The sequence below is a fragment of the Ochotona princeps genome, chromosome 1 (assembly GCF_030435755.1).
Source record: "Ochotona princeps isolate mOchPri1 chromosome 1, mOchPri1.hap1, whole genome shotgun sequence".
NCBI lineage: Eukaryota > Metazoa > Chordata > Mammalia > Lagomorpha > Ochotonidae > Ochotona > Ochotona princeps.
The window spans coordinates 129,626,692-129,641,556 of record NC_080832.1 but is presented as its reverse complement, the minus strand read 5'-3'; positions in this window follow the sequence as shown (position 1 = coordinate 129,641,556).

Genomic DNA, 14,865 nt, shown 5'->3' with positions numbered 1-14,865 from the left:
GAACCAGTGGATGGAAGATCTTTCTCTCTGCCTCTCCTTCTCTGTAAATCTATCTTTCCAATTTAATAATAATAATAATAATAATAAATACATAAGTAAATAAATAAATAATTTTTTTAAAATACATGCATGGGTCCAGTGTGATGGCCTAACGGCTAAAGTCCTTGCCTTGAATGTGCCGGGATCCCATATGGGCGCAGGTTCTGATCCTGGCAGCTCTACTTCCCATCCAGCTTCCTGCTTGTAACCTGGGAGAGGACGGTCCGAGGTCTTGGGACCTTGCACCCATGTGGGAGACCTGGAGGTGATTCCTGGCTCCTGGCTTCGGATCGGCGCAGCACCAGCCTTTGCGGTCACTTGGGGAGTGAATCATCGGACGGAAGATCTTCCTCTCTGTCTCTCCTCCTCTCTGTATATCTGACTTTGTAATGAAAAGAAATAAATCTTAAAAAAAATACATGGAAAGGGTGTGGGCAGGGCAAGAACAGGATGATTGACTGGGACCAAGTTAGACAAGAGTTAAGAGTTCTGGAATTCTGGGGGCCAGCATCATTCAACTTCTGTTTGAAACGATACTGACATCCCACAGGAGCCCTGGGTTAGAGTCCTGGCTGCTCTATTTTCAATCCAGATCTCTTGTTAATGAGAAATCAACAGAAGATGACCCCAATGCTTGGGCCCCTGCTACCCACACAGGAGACCTGGAGGATGATGCTCCAGGATCCTGGTTTTGGCTGGCCCGGTCCTGGCCATTGCAATATTTTAGTAGTGAAGCAATGGATGGAAGATCTGTCTTGTTCTCTCTCTCCCTCTCTCTCTGTAACATTACCTTTCAAATAAATAAATCAACCTGCACCCAAGAAAACTTCTGTAACTGTATTGCACAGTAGGGTAACTATAGATAATAACAATGTATATGTGTATAAATACATATATGTATCTAAATACATACATATATAAATATATATCATAGGTGTGTGTATATATATTTTAAAAGTAGAGCACTTATGATATATATTTATATATGTATGTATTTAGATACATATATAAATATATATCATAGGTGTGTGTATATATATTTTAAAAGTAGAGCACTAACCGTTCAACCCATCTGGACAATAAGTAGCTGGACTCTATGCTTGGTATATGTTTGCAAGGAAAGAATCTTGATTGAATTTGAACTGTAATACTGCATCAAGGTGGAGGAATCCACCAGGGGGAGGGGAGGGGAAGGGGGAGGGGTGGGGGGATTCCCAGAGCCTATGAAACTGTCACATAATGCAAAATAATTAATAAAAAAAAAAAAAGTAGAGCACTGAGAGCTACAGCAATTTGCCCAAAATCACGCAACTAGTCGATGCAAGATTTGAATCCAAGTGTCTACTTTTAATCCCCATGCAATGCTGTCTGTTCTCACAACCATTGCTTCTAGCTTCTTCTACACTATCAGTGTGAATGGTTGAAAGAGCCTGAACCCCAGGCTGCAAACTTGGAGTTATTTCTCAACTATCCTTTTGCTGGAAAGAACAGCTTGCCATCCATTCCCCAGGCAAACAGCGTTGGAAGCAACGGGTTGACAAGTTACCAGAATCCAACAAATACTGCCTCTGCCACTCCTCCCTCCTTTCCTCTCTTGCGCTTGTTAGTTCTCACGCCAGCTTATTATTCGGTCCCTGGAGAAAGCACTCTGACTCAAGCAAGACATCTGACAAAAATAGGACACCTGCTACTACAGAGGGAAAAAAAAGATTTGTGTAATTTGTGTATTTGGCTTTAACATAAAAGTTCATCTGTGTGTAGCATGTGTTGTATTACACAAGAGCCTGGGTTCTGTGAAAAATAAGGATTTGGAATGTCTTTACTGATTAATTCTGTAAAAAGAGTCCCAGAACCATGTTACTGCACACATCCCTGTAGAAGCAGCTGTAACTGGAGCCAAGACTGTGCTCTGTTGGTTAAATCAGCCCTTATGATACCAACATCCACACTGGAGTACCAGTTCAAGTCCCAGTTGTTCTGCTTCCCATCCAGTTCCCTGTTCTTGCATCTGGGAAAGCAGTGGATGATGGCCCAAATGTTTGGACCCCTGACCAACTCATGTCTCACATGACCAGGATGGAATTCCTGGCTCCTGGCTTTAACCACGCCCAGCCCCAGCCTTTGTGATCATTCGGGGAATGAACCAGCAGATAGAAGGTTCTCATTCTCTCCTCTTTGTCACTCTCCTTTTCAAATAAATACATACTTTTGGAAGCAGCAATATGGGTACTTGCAAGCATAAAGCAACATGGATGCATGCAAGCATAAAGTAACAGGTCCATAAGCGGAAGTGGCACCAGCACTCGTCTATGCAGATGAATGGAAAAGCACAGGTGGTGGTTGGGTTTTGGAGCCAGTGCTCTATGCGGGACTGCAAAAGAGTTCACGAAGAGTAAGATTATAAAAAAAAAATGATATTCAGGTTTTCTTAAGAATTCTGAAATCCGTGTAAATAAAGAATCTTCGAAGAAACTCGTAGAATGGACTGGTGTTTAATGCAACAGTTAAGCTGCCACATGGTATACCCACACAGGTTAAGTTTCCTCTCTACCCCACTTGCAATCTAGCTTCCTGCTAATGGTAACCTGGCGGTCCAGGCACCTGAGTCCCCAGCACTTCTGTGAGAGATGTGGACTGAATTCAGGCTCTCGGCTTTGGCTTGGCCCAACTCTAGCTATTACTACACTTGGGGCATCACCTCAAGGACAGATCTTTGTATGCCTCTGTCTGTCCTCCAAATACACAATATAGAAATAAATATATTTCTAAAACTAACAGAAATTGCATCTTATGAAAAAAAAATGCCCGAATCTAAGTTTCTTGTACCAAGGTAAGCATCATTTAATTCCATTTTCCTACACGCTTTTTGAAGTACCCTCATATACTAACTTCAACAGTTACTAGTGAGCATGGAGATCAGGCAGAATAAGACCACGCACGTGTACACATCCAGAACTCTAAATAGGGCAGCCCCTTCCTGAGAACAGGATAACAACGATGGTGATCATACAGGACTGGACTCTTCCGCTTAACGCTGAATGTCTTGTACAAACAAAAATGTCACCATTTTTCACCATTCTCCAAAGTCTTTACCCCGTAAAACAGTTTTGCCAACCACTCTCCCTCCAAGAAGCTCAGCACAGCAGTTTGTTTTTTTTTTGTTTTTTTTTTTGTTTGTTTTTTAACTTTGAACAAGCTTATTTACCTTTCCACGATTCAATTTATCATCTGAAATTTTCCATAAAAGATTACTACATATTTTTTTTATTAATTATTTTGCATTATGTTACAGTTTCATAGGCTCTGGGATTCCCCCCCCCCCACGCCCCTCCCCCCTGGTGGCTTCCTCCACCTTGATGCAGTATCACAGTTCAAATTCAATCAAGATTCTTTCCTTGTAAACATATACCAAGTATAAAGTCCAGCTATTTATTGTCCAGATGGGTTGAACAGTCTTGGGGAGACCATTTCTGGTCCGTTGTTAGAGCTGGCAGAATATCGTCCCATTCAACCAAGAGTCCCGACATAACATCAACAGCAATTTGCAACATTATGGAATTGACATGGTTGTGAGTAACCAGTGTGTTACCAAAAAAAAAAAGAAAGCAAGTTCTTAACCACAACCTATGATTAGCCCATTGACATTTCAGTTTTAGTTTTATATACAGAACCAACTGCTATATACCTTAAAATGGCTATAAGGTACCATTCAGCTATCTCGTGTCTATTTCATTTTAGTATTTAGCCATTTGTTGTGTTGAAGTATAATTTTGCTGATCTTGGCAGATTTTAGGGTAATCTAGACTGACTTGTAACTCTAACAAGACATTTGTCGACAATTAAGGTGCTGAACATTTTTTTGTTTGTTTGTTTTTGGGGGGGGTGTGCAGGGAAATCCCCAACACCATGGTGAGGAGTGACTAATCTTTGTATCCCACCCAGCGAGGCATGAGCCAATCCACGCCAGCTCTTTCCTGTCAGATTCCAGGCTCTACTTTTGGTTGTTTGTCTATTTATTTTAGTTTTTTTTTTTAGTTTGTATGATTGTTTGTTTGCTATGAGGGGTTTTCGGAGCGATCCCGATGGTCATCGCGAGAGAGGGTGGGGGTCCAGAGGTGGAGCCAGGTTCAGCACAGCAGTTTGTAACCTAGCCTGTGATGCACTAGGTTTGGGGCTTCACCCCTCTCCCAGCTGAGGACGTCTCGTGGCCCAAGGTGGGTTCCCAGCTCAGCATCCGCAGAAAGCTTGTCAACCAAGCAAGTGACAAAGGCTGGGCAAAGACTCCTTTGAAAACGTTGAGACTGCCAGAAAAGTACGCAGGATGAAGCCAGTGTTTTTTTTTTCAAATAGATGGAGTCCAGTTTGTCTCCACAATCACCCGGCCGTAACGTTTATATTGAGGACATAAAAGACGGCACGCTGTAAGTAAAACAATATGTGTGTTCTTGAGTAATCATGATACCACTTGCCAGGAAGACTATATTTTGATCAAATAAAAGATGACCTAAATTTGACTCCCTAGAATTTACTAGATGATTATTTGGTGAAATAAAGGGATAGAGATAGGGGACTGGCAAACATGGAAGAAACTGGACAAGGAGAAACAACACGAGGACAGGAGGGAAGGTTTTGTGTCTTTGGCCAGATTTAAAAGCTCAGTTTGTACAAAGAAGAGAGAGAGAGAGAGAGAGAGAGAGGACATTTAATTTAGAAAAGTTCAGTGTGCTTCTCCCAAATGAAAGATCATTTTCTCTCCGAAGTCCCACCTGAGCTGATATCAAATGTAGAGAGAATTCAGCTTTCAGATATGATACAGATGTGTAACATATGTATACATGTGTGTGTATATACATCTATGCATATGTATGTGTATCCCATTACATTCATATGTGTCTAATCCTTCAATGAATGTATGTGATAAGTTCAGTGCATGACAGACCATTGCGGAGGATGGGAGGCAGACCCTACCCTCAGCAAGCTTTCCGGTCCTAAGGGCACAGAACCAACGCGACGGGCCATTTCAAGTCGGGGTGAGAAGGGACTCCATGCAAACTGCCGAGTAGCCCTGAGGACAAAGTACCGAGTCCCCAGGTCACATAGGTGAGAACTCCAGAGCAGAGGGGACCCACGTGGGTAACACTGGCTTCTAAAGGCAGAAGAATGTTCTGGAGACATCAGAAAAAAGCTGATGGTGCAAACCCTGTCGCCCACATCACGAACAGTAACTCCGATCTCCCCCGTGTCCCTGCCTCACCTGCTGGAGGGATCTGGGAAAAGGGAGGATCTATGTGTCTTAGTCTACTACGCCTGCCTTACAAATCACTGCAAATACTGAGGCCAAGCACAACCCTCGCTGCCAACCTCATTGTTTCTTGGGGTGACTAGGTTGGGTGCAGCGTGGACAGATTCCCTACGCAGAAATCAGGTATGTCCGCAGCAGCTGCTTTCTGGCTTGGAGCTCGGCCCCTCTTCCAAGTGCGCAGGCTGTTCCTGGAACTTATTTCCTTGCGAGCAAATGGCTGAGGTCCCCGTTTTCCTCTTGCCAGTCAGGGACAATGGTCAACTGCCAGAGACTATCAGCAGTGCCTGGCCACACGGCCTCCCCCTAAGTGGTGCCCAACCCGGTAGTGTGCATCTCCCAATGCAACCAGGACACACTGCTCTAACTTTCCTCTCTGTTCCTGAAGGGCTTGTGCAATCAGGTCAGACCCCTTAACAACCTCCCTACCTTCAGATCGCCTGATTGGGGAAATCCATCAGGTCTGTCTGCACCAAGACCCAAGATATCAGAGAGATGTTTTAGATTTCACCTTAAACCCAGAAGAATCACATGTTTCCCGAAAGTAAAACGCATATACTCCGACCCGACATGATGACTCAGTGGCTAAATCCTCACCTTGCAAGTGCCAGGATCCCATATGGCTGGTGGTTTGTGTCCCAGCTACTTCACTTTCAGCTCCCTGCTTGTGGCCTGGGAAAACAGTAGAGAATGGCCCAAAGTCCCACATGGGAAACCAGGAAAAAAATTCCTGGCTCCTGGCCTCAGATCAGCTCAGTTCCAGCCACTGAGGACACCTGGGGAGTGAACCAGCTGTTGGGAGATCTGTTTCTCTCTCATTCTCCTTCGTCTCATTCCATGAAAGCCTTGGTGTATTCTTAATCAGCCCAGATCTTACTGCTTTGTAGATCCAAGCTCTCAGCAAAGACCCTCTTGTGTTTTCCATACCAACATCACACACTGAACCAAGCATGCTCGCTACACAGTTTCATGCTGAACATTTGGTTTCTTCCAGTTGTGTTTCAAAGTAGTTCCTTTTTCTCCATTTAAAAAAAAATATATATATATTGGGGCAGCATTGTGGCACAGTGCCACCTGCAACACCAAAAACTCAAATGAGTGCCAGATTAGATTGAGCCCCAACTGCTCCACTTCAAATCCAGCCCCCTGCTAATGAGCCTTGGAAAGTAGCAGAAGATGGTCCAACACTCGCAAGAGAGTTGGATGGATGGAGTTCTAGACTCCTAGCTTTACCCTGGCCCAGTCCTGAACCTTGTGGCCATTTGAGGAAAACAGAGCATGAAACTCTCTCTCTCTCTCTCTCTCTCTCTCTCTCTCGGCTACTTCTCAAACAACAGGTGCTGGGGTCAGACCAAAGCCAGGAACCAGGAACTTCATCTGGACCTCCCATATGTGTGCCACTCTCTATTGTTTCCCAAGCACATCAACGGGGAGCTCACTCTTGATTCTCCAATAGCAGCAGTCTGATGTGGGGTATGGACACCCCAAGCAGCAGCTTAACATACTACACTACAGAGCCCACCCCTCTCTGCTTTCTCTGTGCAAGCTGGTTGTATTCCCAGAATATTCTTTTGCCGGCATCTGTTTAAGCTGGCTGGGAACACTGGCTTCGCCCTCTGGACTCCCTCCGTCTCCCTGGCACACGACCCATTCTCCAGGAACACAATATGCTCTCATGGCAAGAGACAGCACGTTGGAGTCAGGTAAATGTGGGTTCTGATTTTTTTTTTCCCTCCCACACATTCTAACTGAATGTGACTTGGCCTCTTGGATTCCTGACTGCCTACTCTGCACATGTGGCATAACGCCACCACCACACGGGGTGTTGAAAGAACTAAATGTCATGATCCTCACAAGAATAAATGACTTGATTCTAATTTTATTCACTTATATTCGTAGCATACAGCAGGTGCAAACGCCAGGTCCTTTCTCTTGTCTCTATCTCCCACCCCAAATCAACTCCCTTCCTATCTCCTCCCCCTCCCCTCACCTTCGTTCCTGGGGGTGCAGTGATGACCATAGCAGATTGCCCTGAAAGATAACGACCTTGCAATTGTATCCAAACCTACCCCTCTGAAGGCCTACATTACAACGAATTCTGGTAATCAGCTTTTGATATCAACCAGTCGTTTCCAGGTGGGGCTATGAGGGTGAGAATCCTGCTCTCCCAGTGTCCTGACACCATTTGTTGTACTGCTGTTTTAAAATGTACTTGGATTCTGTTCTTACACACCATTACCACGCTCCAACCAGATTTATGCTTCTTAGACAAGAGGGATGGGGGAGGTCTAGTCTTGAAAGTCTTCCAAATACGTGTGCTTAGAGATGCTTAGGATAAAAAGATTAACAGTCAAAAGTAACTTCACTGAAGAGCCAAGGCTGCCCAGAGGGGAAGGTTGAGGACTGCCTGGCACAAGCAAGCACTTTCTGGCAAACTTCTCAATGTGCTGAAATAAAAAAAGGCCAACAGTCATATGCTTAAGTAATGGACTCCCAGGCAAAACGCTGGGAGGCCGGCTGAGCTGTCACAATGAGCTATTGTCTGTATGGACACAGACTCAACACAGGAATGATAACTGGGCACAAGGCGCTTCTTTTTCATGCGTAATGCATGATTCTAAATTCAGTGGTGGGCTTTGAAAACCTGCTGCCGATCACATGAGAAGGGTTTCAGAAACAAGTCTTCAGCTGACATTTGTGGGTGCAATGTAGATGGTACATGTAGAGATAAAAATAGGAATCCATGGGGATGGGCATTTGGTTAAGGTACTGCTCGGCATGCTCGTGGCCCTGTCAGAATGCCAGAGGTTCAAGTCCTGGCTCTGCTGCCAATTCCAACTTCCTGCTACTGTGCACCCTTGGGGTAGCAGATGAAGACCAAAATACTTGGGTCTTCGCCTGGGCTGAATTGTTGGTCCTAACTTTAGCCTGGTGATAGATTTCTCTCTCTCTCTCTCTCTCTCTCTCTCTCTCTCTGATTTTCAGATGATTTTTTAAGGAAAGGATAGAATTGTCACCCAGGGTTTCTCATCCCCTGACTCCACAGTTCAGATTCCTTCTTCATCACTCTGCTGCTCCACAAAACCTAAGCAAAAGAATCACAGCCAATGAACTGAGTTCTAATGGTACAGGCAGGGAGAGCTGATCAGCTCAACAAGCCCAGAGCCAAGTCAAGCCCCTTCAGGCAAAAGGCCATTCTACCAATCAGTAGAGACAGGGAGTGCCAAGAAAGCTACTGGATTAGTTCAGCATTAGAGGCAGTAGGCGTGCATTTGCCAACTGCTTTGCAACTCTGTCTTATAAAGTATTGCTCATAATACCTGGGGAGATAAATGAACAATACAATCTCCACTTTATAACCAAGGACGCCAGTAACCACAGAGACACTCTGCAAGATAATAGCAAGCTAATGGTAGACCCTTTAGCCAAATTCCCTAGGTCATTTTTTTCTAGTGAACCACTTTGCCTCCTGGCAGGGGAATCTTTATGTGGGTGTACAACAAAGGTATAAATTAAAAATCTGATTCCAAGCACAACTGACCCTCATGAATTGAATTTCAAATGGGGTGTTTAAAAGGGAGATGCTATGATGCTGGATTATTTGCTTGATATTAAGTATATAATTTAGGGCACAGTCACATTTTTTGTAACCAGGGGAATCCAAAACACCATGGCCTACATATTTTAGTTTTCTCACATATAGAATAGCCCAGAGGCAGTGTGTCCAAACTGGTGGTACAGCTCTGAATCCTCAAAATGTGGATTCTGTCTTTAAAAAAAAAAAAGTATATATATATATATATATATATATATATATATATATATATATATACATATACACACTTATATATATATATGTATTTAGTTGTTCTTATTAGAAAGTGAGATCTACACAGAGAAAGAGGGGCAGAGAGAAAGATCTTCTATCTGCTAGTTCACTCCCCAAGTGAGCACAATGGCCTGAGCTGAACCGATCAAAAGCCAGGAGCCCGGAGCTTCTTCTGGATCTCCCCCACAGATGCAGGTTCCAAGGTTTTGGGCTGTCCTCAATTGCTTTCCCAAACCACAAGCAGGGAGCTGGATGGGAAGTGGAGCTGCCGGGGTACAAATACCATTGCTCATATGGGATCCTAGTGCATGCAAGGCGAGGACTTAAGCCACTAGGCCACCGCACCGGGCCAGGCTTCTTTTGAATCCAGGTGATATGCTCCAGCCTCACTACTCCCAACTAGCAGGAAGGGACTGGGTAGGGAAGAGGACTTAAGGCAGAAGCTGTATTCACTCACTCTCGTCCACATCCCTAGACCACTCCAGGCTGCCAAGGGGACTGGGAAACCCAGCCTGGTTGCATTGCTTAGCAGAAACTAGCACTTACATAAGGAAGAGAAGACTGAACAATGACACGTCCAAAGCTAAGAGTTGTCATCCTCGGATTCAGTGTCTACCTTCCTTGCCTTAGTTGGAGAAAAATACAGGTCCGTGCCAGCACTGAAATGCCTAAGAAGGAATTCAGGGTAGTGAACCAGCCAGGACATCAGGACCCAACTGTGGGAGATCTAACACCTGTTCTCGTACATTAGCTGCGAGATTTGAGCAAGCTGGTCAAATTCTGGGTCTCGCTTCCTTCGCTTACAACTGGACCTGGTGACAGCTGAGCTTCCAATATAACAGAGTACTTAGTAATATACCAAATTCCTGCGAATAGATCAATCAGTGAGCAGAGCTCAGATCAGACCATGGTAAGTTTTAAAAACAATTCTTTTTTCATTTTATTTGAAAGGCAAAGAGACAGAGAGAGGGATCTCCCATCTGCTAGTTCACTCTCCAAATGCTTACAACAGTCAGGGTGAGGTCGAGCCCAAGCTGGGAGCCGGGGGTTCTGTGAGTGAAGGCAGAAGGGGGGCGCACGCAATGGAGGAAGCCACCTGCTGTTCTGGAAGTGCATAGCTATAACAAACTAGACTCCACAACAGAGCCAGAACTTGAACCCAGGCATTCCCTTTTGGATGCAAACATTGCACCAAATACCCAGCCCCCAGGATCAATTTTATATCTTCCGTGTAATGGACTCACCTTATCAAAATCATCGCCATGACTTAGTATGTAAATAAGCCTTGTGTATTGCTAAAGTGTTAGTCTTATATGCCAGACCTATACGTAGGTATTTTGAAAAATTCGATTTGCCTTATACACTTTCAGCCACTTAAAATACCAGCTTAAGTCAGGTGGATCATTTTCCAGTGTTATCGATAAGCCTAAATTATGGTGGACACCATAGCAAAGGTGAATGCAGTAGACAGGAAGGGTCTTAGACGCTATTAATCTTCACAGTAAGGGCAAATGTATTTTAGACACACTCCTCTCAGTTACATATACGAGGTTATTTCCCAGTAGTGTAAGAGAACTGAGCGCCTGACGTCTGGAAAGAGGAGGCCATGCAGCCAGAATCCCCACAGAGTCCACTAAGCATTTAAAACACGTTCTCCAGGGTCAGCTCTCCTCATCCTTGGAGTGGTTGATGTTCATCAACTCCAGGGGCTGATGGAGCGGAGCGCGAAGCTATTGTTCTCATCTACATAGTGAACTAACTCAAAGTCTTTCCAAAGGTAGTAATATACAATTAATGGAAATGATATGTTGCCTTTGAGGTGATTACTTCTGAAGCCAAAACTCTATAAATGTTGTTCTGTTTAATTTGGCTGCTATTTTAGATGTCTCGGTGCTTTATAATTAGATAATAATTATGTATTGTGAAATGAGTGCTGTCCAAGTGCCAATCTGTTTACCAAACACTTCTACAGGGAATGATCATCTCTGCTTCACCAATGTGTGTCTCTGTCCCCTAGGCACAGCCTAAGAGGCACCTGCCCAAGATTCACGCTCCCTCCTTTCTTAGAAGACTACCCGGGTTGTATGTGAGACTCCAGTTAGTGGAGTGAAGCTTCCAAGCTTTCAGGAAAGAATGGAGACAGGAGTGATGGCCTATCTACTTCCATGCTCCGTTCCCTCCAGCTGCTGCCTGGAGCATGAGTGAAATGGTTAACGCTCAGCTGCCATCTTGTAACTTATGGATGGAAATCACAAACCACAGGTGGAAGAGGATGAAGAACAAAGAAACCAGGTCGCTGGAAAATCACAGAACTGCCAACCCAGACAAGGGCTGTGCACATCACAAGGATTTTTTAAAAAGGTTTATTTTATTTTTATTGGAAAGACAGATATACAGAGAAGGAGAGACAGAGAGAATGATCTTCTGTCTGATGATTTATTCCCTGAGCAGCCGCAACGGCTGGAGCTGAGCCAATCCGATGCCAGGAGCCAGGAGCCTCCTCCAGCTCTCCCATGCAGGTGCAGGGTCCCAAGGCTTTGGGCCATCCTCGACTGCTTTCCCAGGCCGCAAGCAGGGAGCTGGATGGGAAGTGGAGCTGCTGGGATTAGAAATGGCATGTGAATGGGGTCCCCAGTGCATTCAAGGCGAGGGCATTAGCCACTAGGCCACACCACCAGGCTCCAAAATGATTTTATACAAGATGTAAACACATCCACGAGCAAACCATGATTTTTTTGGTATGTTTTGTTCTATTTTTCTTATGGATTATTCATTTATTTGAAAGGAGAAAGGGGTGGGGGAATGAGATTGGTTGGCCACAACAGCTGGGGCTGGGACAGGCTAAACTGGGAATACTAGGCAGATGTGCCATAGCAGATGGGTGCTTGAGCCATCCTCTGCTGCTCCCCCAGGCACGTTAGCAGGAAGCTGAATGGCAAGTGTTACAGCAGTCAGGATTCGAGCTAGCACCCTGATCTGAGTGGGAGATATCCCAAACAGCAGCTTAATCTTCTGTGCCACGACACTCGGGTCTATTCTACGTTTTGGAACACAATCCTAACTAGTATACCTTTTGTTCGTCTTACCTGTCACATGTGAGGCTTGCACATAAGCCTTAGTTAGAACTAAGTACCTGGCCCAAGGTCTAAGCGTCAGGCAAATGAAGAGCGGGGTCTCAGTCCAGACAATCTCCCTTCGGAAACTCCTGCCTCTCAGAGCCTGCATATGCATTAGTCTGCCAACTGAAAAGCAAATACACAATATTTATTCATTCACTTTTATCTTGCCCTCACACAATGCTGTAAAACCACAAAGTGCTAGAAAAGGAAGGAGGCAGACTCTAATAATTGAAGGTACTGGTTGCTAGCATTGATGTGTGTAACTTTCTGCTTCGTAGGCTGGCATAGCTGCCACCTGCAATGTCAACGTCCCACAGAGGTTCCAGGTGGAGTGCCAGTTGTTCCACATCCCATCCAGCTGCCTGCTAATCGCCTACTAAGGCAGCAGAAGACGGCCCAAGTGCTTGGACCCCAGCCACACACTTTGGACACTGGAAGGAAGATCCTGGCTCCTGACATCAGTCTCGTCCTATCCTGACCATTGCAGCCATTTGGGGCGTGAGATCATGGATAAAAATACTCTCTCTGTCTTTCTCTCTCTCTGCCTCTCTTAACTGCCTTCCAAATAAATAAATTTTTAAAAAGCATCTGCTAATCAGGCCAGGCGCAATAGCCTAGTGGCTAAAGTCCCCGCCTTACACGCACTAGGATCCCATATGGGCACAGGTTCGTGTCCCAGTGGTCCCACTTCCCATCCAGTTCCATGCCTGTGGCCTGAGAAAACAATCGAGGACAGCCCAAAGCCTTAGGATCATGAACCCACATGGGAGACCTAGAAGAAGCTCCTGGCTTCTGATCAGCTCAGCTCAGGCCATTGCAGCCACTTGGGGAGTGAACCAGCAGATGGAGGGTCTTTCTTTCTGTCCCTCCTTCTCTCTGTAAAATCTGACTTACCAATAATTAATTAGCTAGTTAATTAATTAAAGAATAAATAAAAGAATGAAACATGTTTCAGTTCAGTATTTTTTTCTTAAGATTTATTTATTCTGATTGCGCGTTCAAGGCGAGGACTTTAGTTGCTAGGCCACCGCGCCAGGCCCTCATTCAGTATTTAATGGTAAAAGTCACACTCTGCTTACAAACTTTGGAAATAGACCACTTCAGATTCCAGCAATGTTCTCAGACCACACAACTAGTTCCTGTATCCGCTTCCAAGAATATAGAGGATTTCAAAAAGATCAAGAGAATGGAATTAAAAGATCAGCTTATTTTGGTGCAAACAAAAATTGAAATCTACACACACACACACAGTCTTCCAACATGTCATGAGAAATGCATATTGTGAAAAACTACGTATGAATTGCAATGTTTTGCAGCAAAATAAACTTATCTCTTTCTAAGATTTATTTAGTTTTATTGGAAAGTCAGAAATACAGAGAGGAAGGTATTCCATCCTATGATTCACTCCCCAAGAGGCCACGTCATCTAGAGCTGAGCCAATCCGAAGCCAGCAGCCCAGAGCCTCTTCTAGGTCTCCCACGCAGGTGCAGGGCCCAAGGCTTTGGGCCGTCCTCAACTGTTTTCCCAGGTAACAAGCAGGGAGCTGGACAGGAACTGTAGCTGTCAGGATTAGAACCAGCACCCATATGGGATCCTGGCAGTTCAAGGTGAGGACTTTAGCCACTAGGCTACCATGCTGGACCCAACTTGCCTTTTAATTCTATTTTTCCTCGAACTTGTCCCCCACAGACATATTTGCATAAAAACATTTTGCCATCCTGTGCCTTTTTTCCCAACTCTATCTTGATTTCCTGCGTTATGGGGAAGGGAAGACATGAGGGCTAAGGAGTGATATATTCAAAGTACGCTGCACCTGCAATTAAGTAATAGTCACATTGCAAAAGCTAAGCTCATTGACAACAGAAGAGCAGACAAGCGCAGTTCTTCCATTTGAAACCACATTCTCCCATGGCTTAGGATGAAAGTCAATAACAACCAAAGGCTTACACATGCTTTCAATGCCCAAACCAAAGAGAAGTCTACAGTGCCACTCCACATTTCACTTCTGCTGATTAGAATGAATCACAGAGAGTTTCATCGAAATTAAGGCCTATAATTGCTCGGGGGAAAATGGCCAGATTGCAAAAATGGGCCATCCCGTCTTCCCATAAATGGTTATGGATTGTCATAGATCACCCCAATATCACTCAGAGCACCAGAGTCAGGTGATGATGAAAATGCTGAAAGATTACAGCCAGCTCAGGGCTGGGTGCAGAAAGACAAGTGACTCAGAGGTCTGCTCCTGAGAAGACAGAATCACCCCTAACCAAATACACCAGGAACTCGGTCAGGACCTGGGAGCACGAAAGGCTTGCAACACGACTACCTGCCTTTGGAATGCAGATGGTTTTTTAACTGTGTGCTGGGCACAAATACCTCAATGCCTCTTTGGCCATCTGGCTCTACCCTTCTGCAACCAAAAGGCTGGTCTGTCCAACAGCTCTCTTGTTCCGAGCTTCTGCTTGGGTTTGGCTCATGGGGCCCTCGAGCAGGTGGCAAAGAGTGGGGATAGGAAGGTCAGAGTCATCATTGGACTGAGTTCACTACAGATTATCTGAGTCCTCACCTGAAGTTCATGG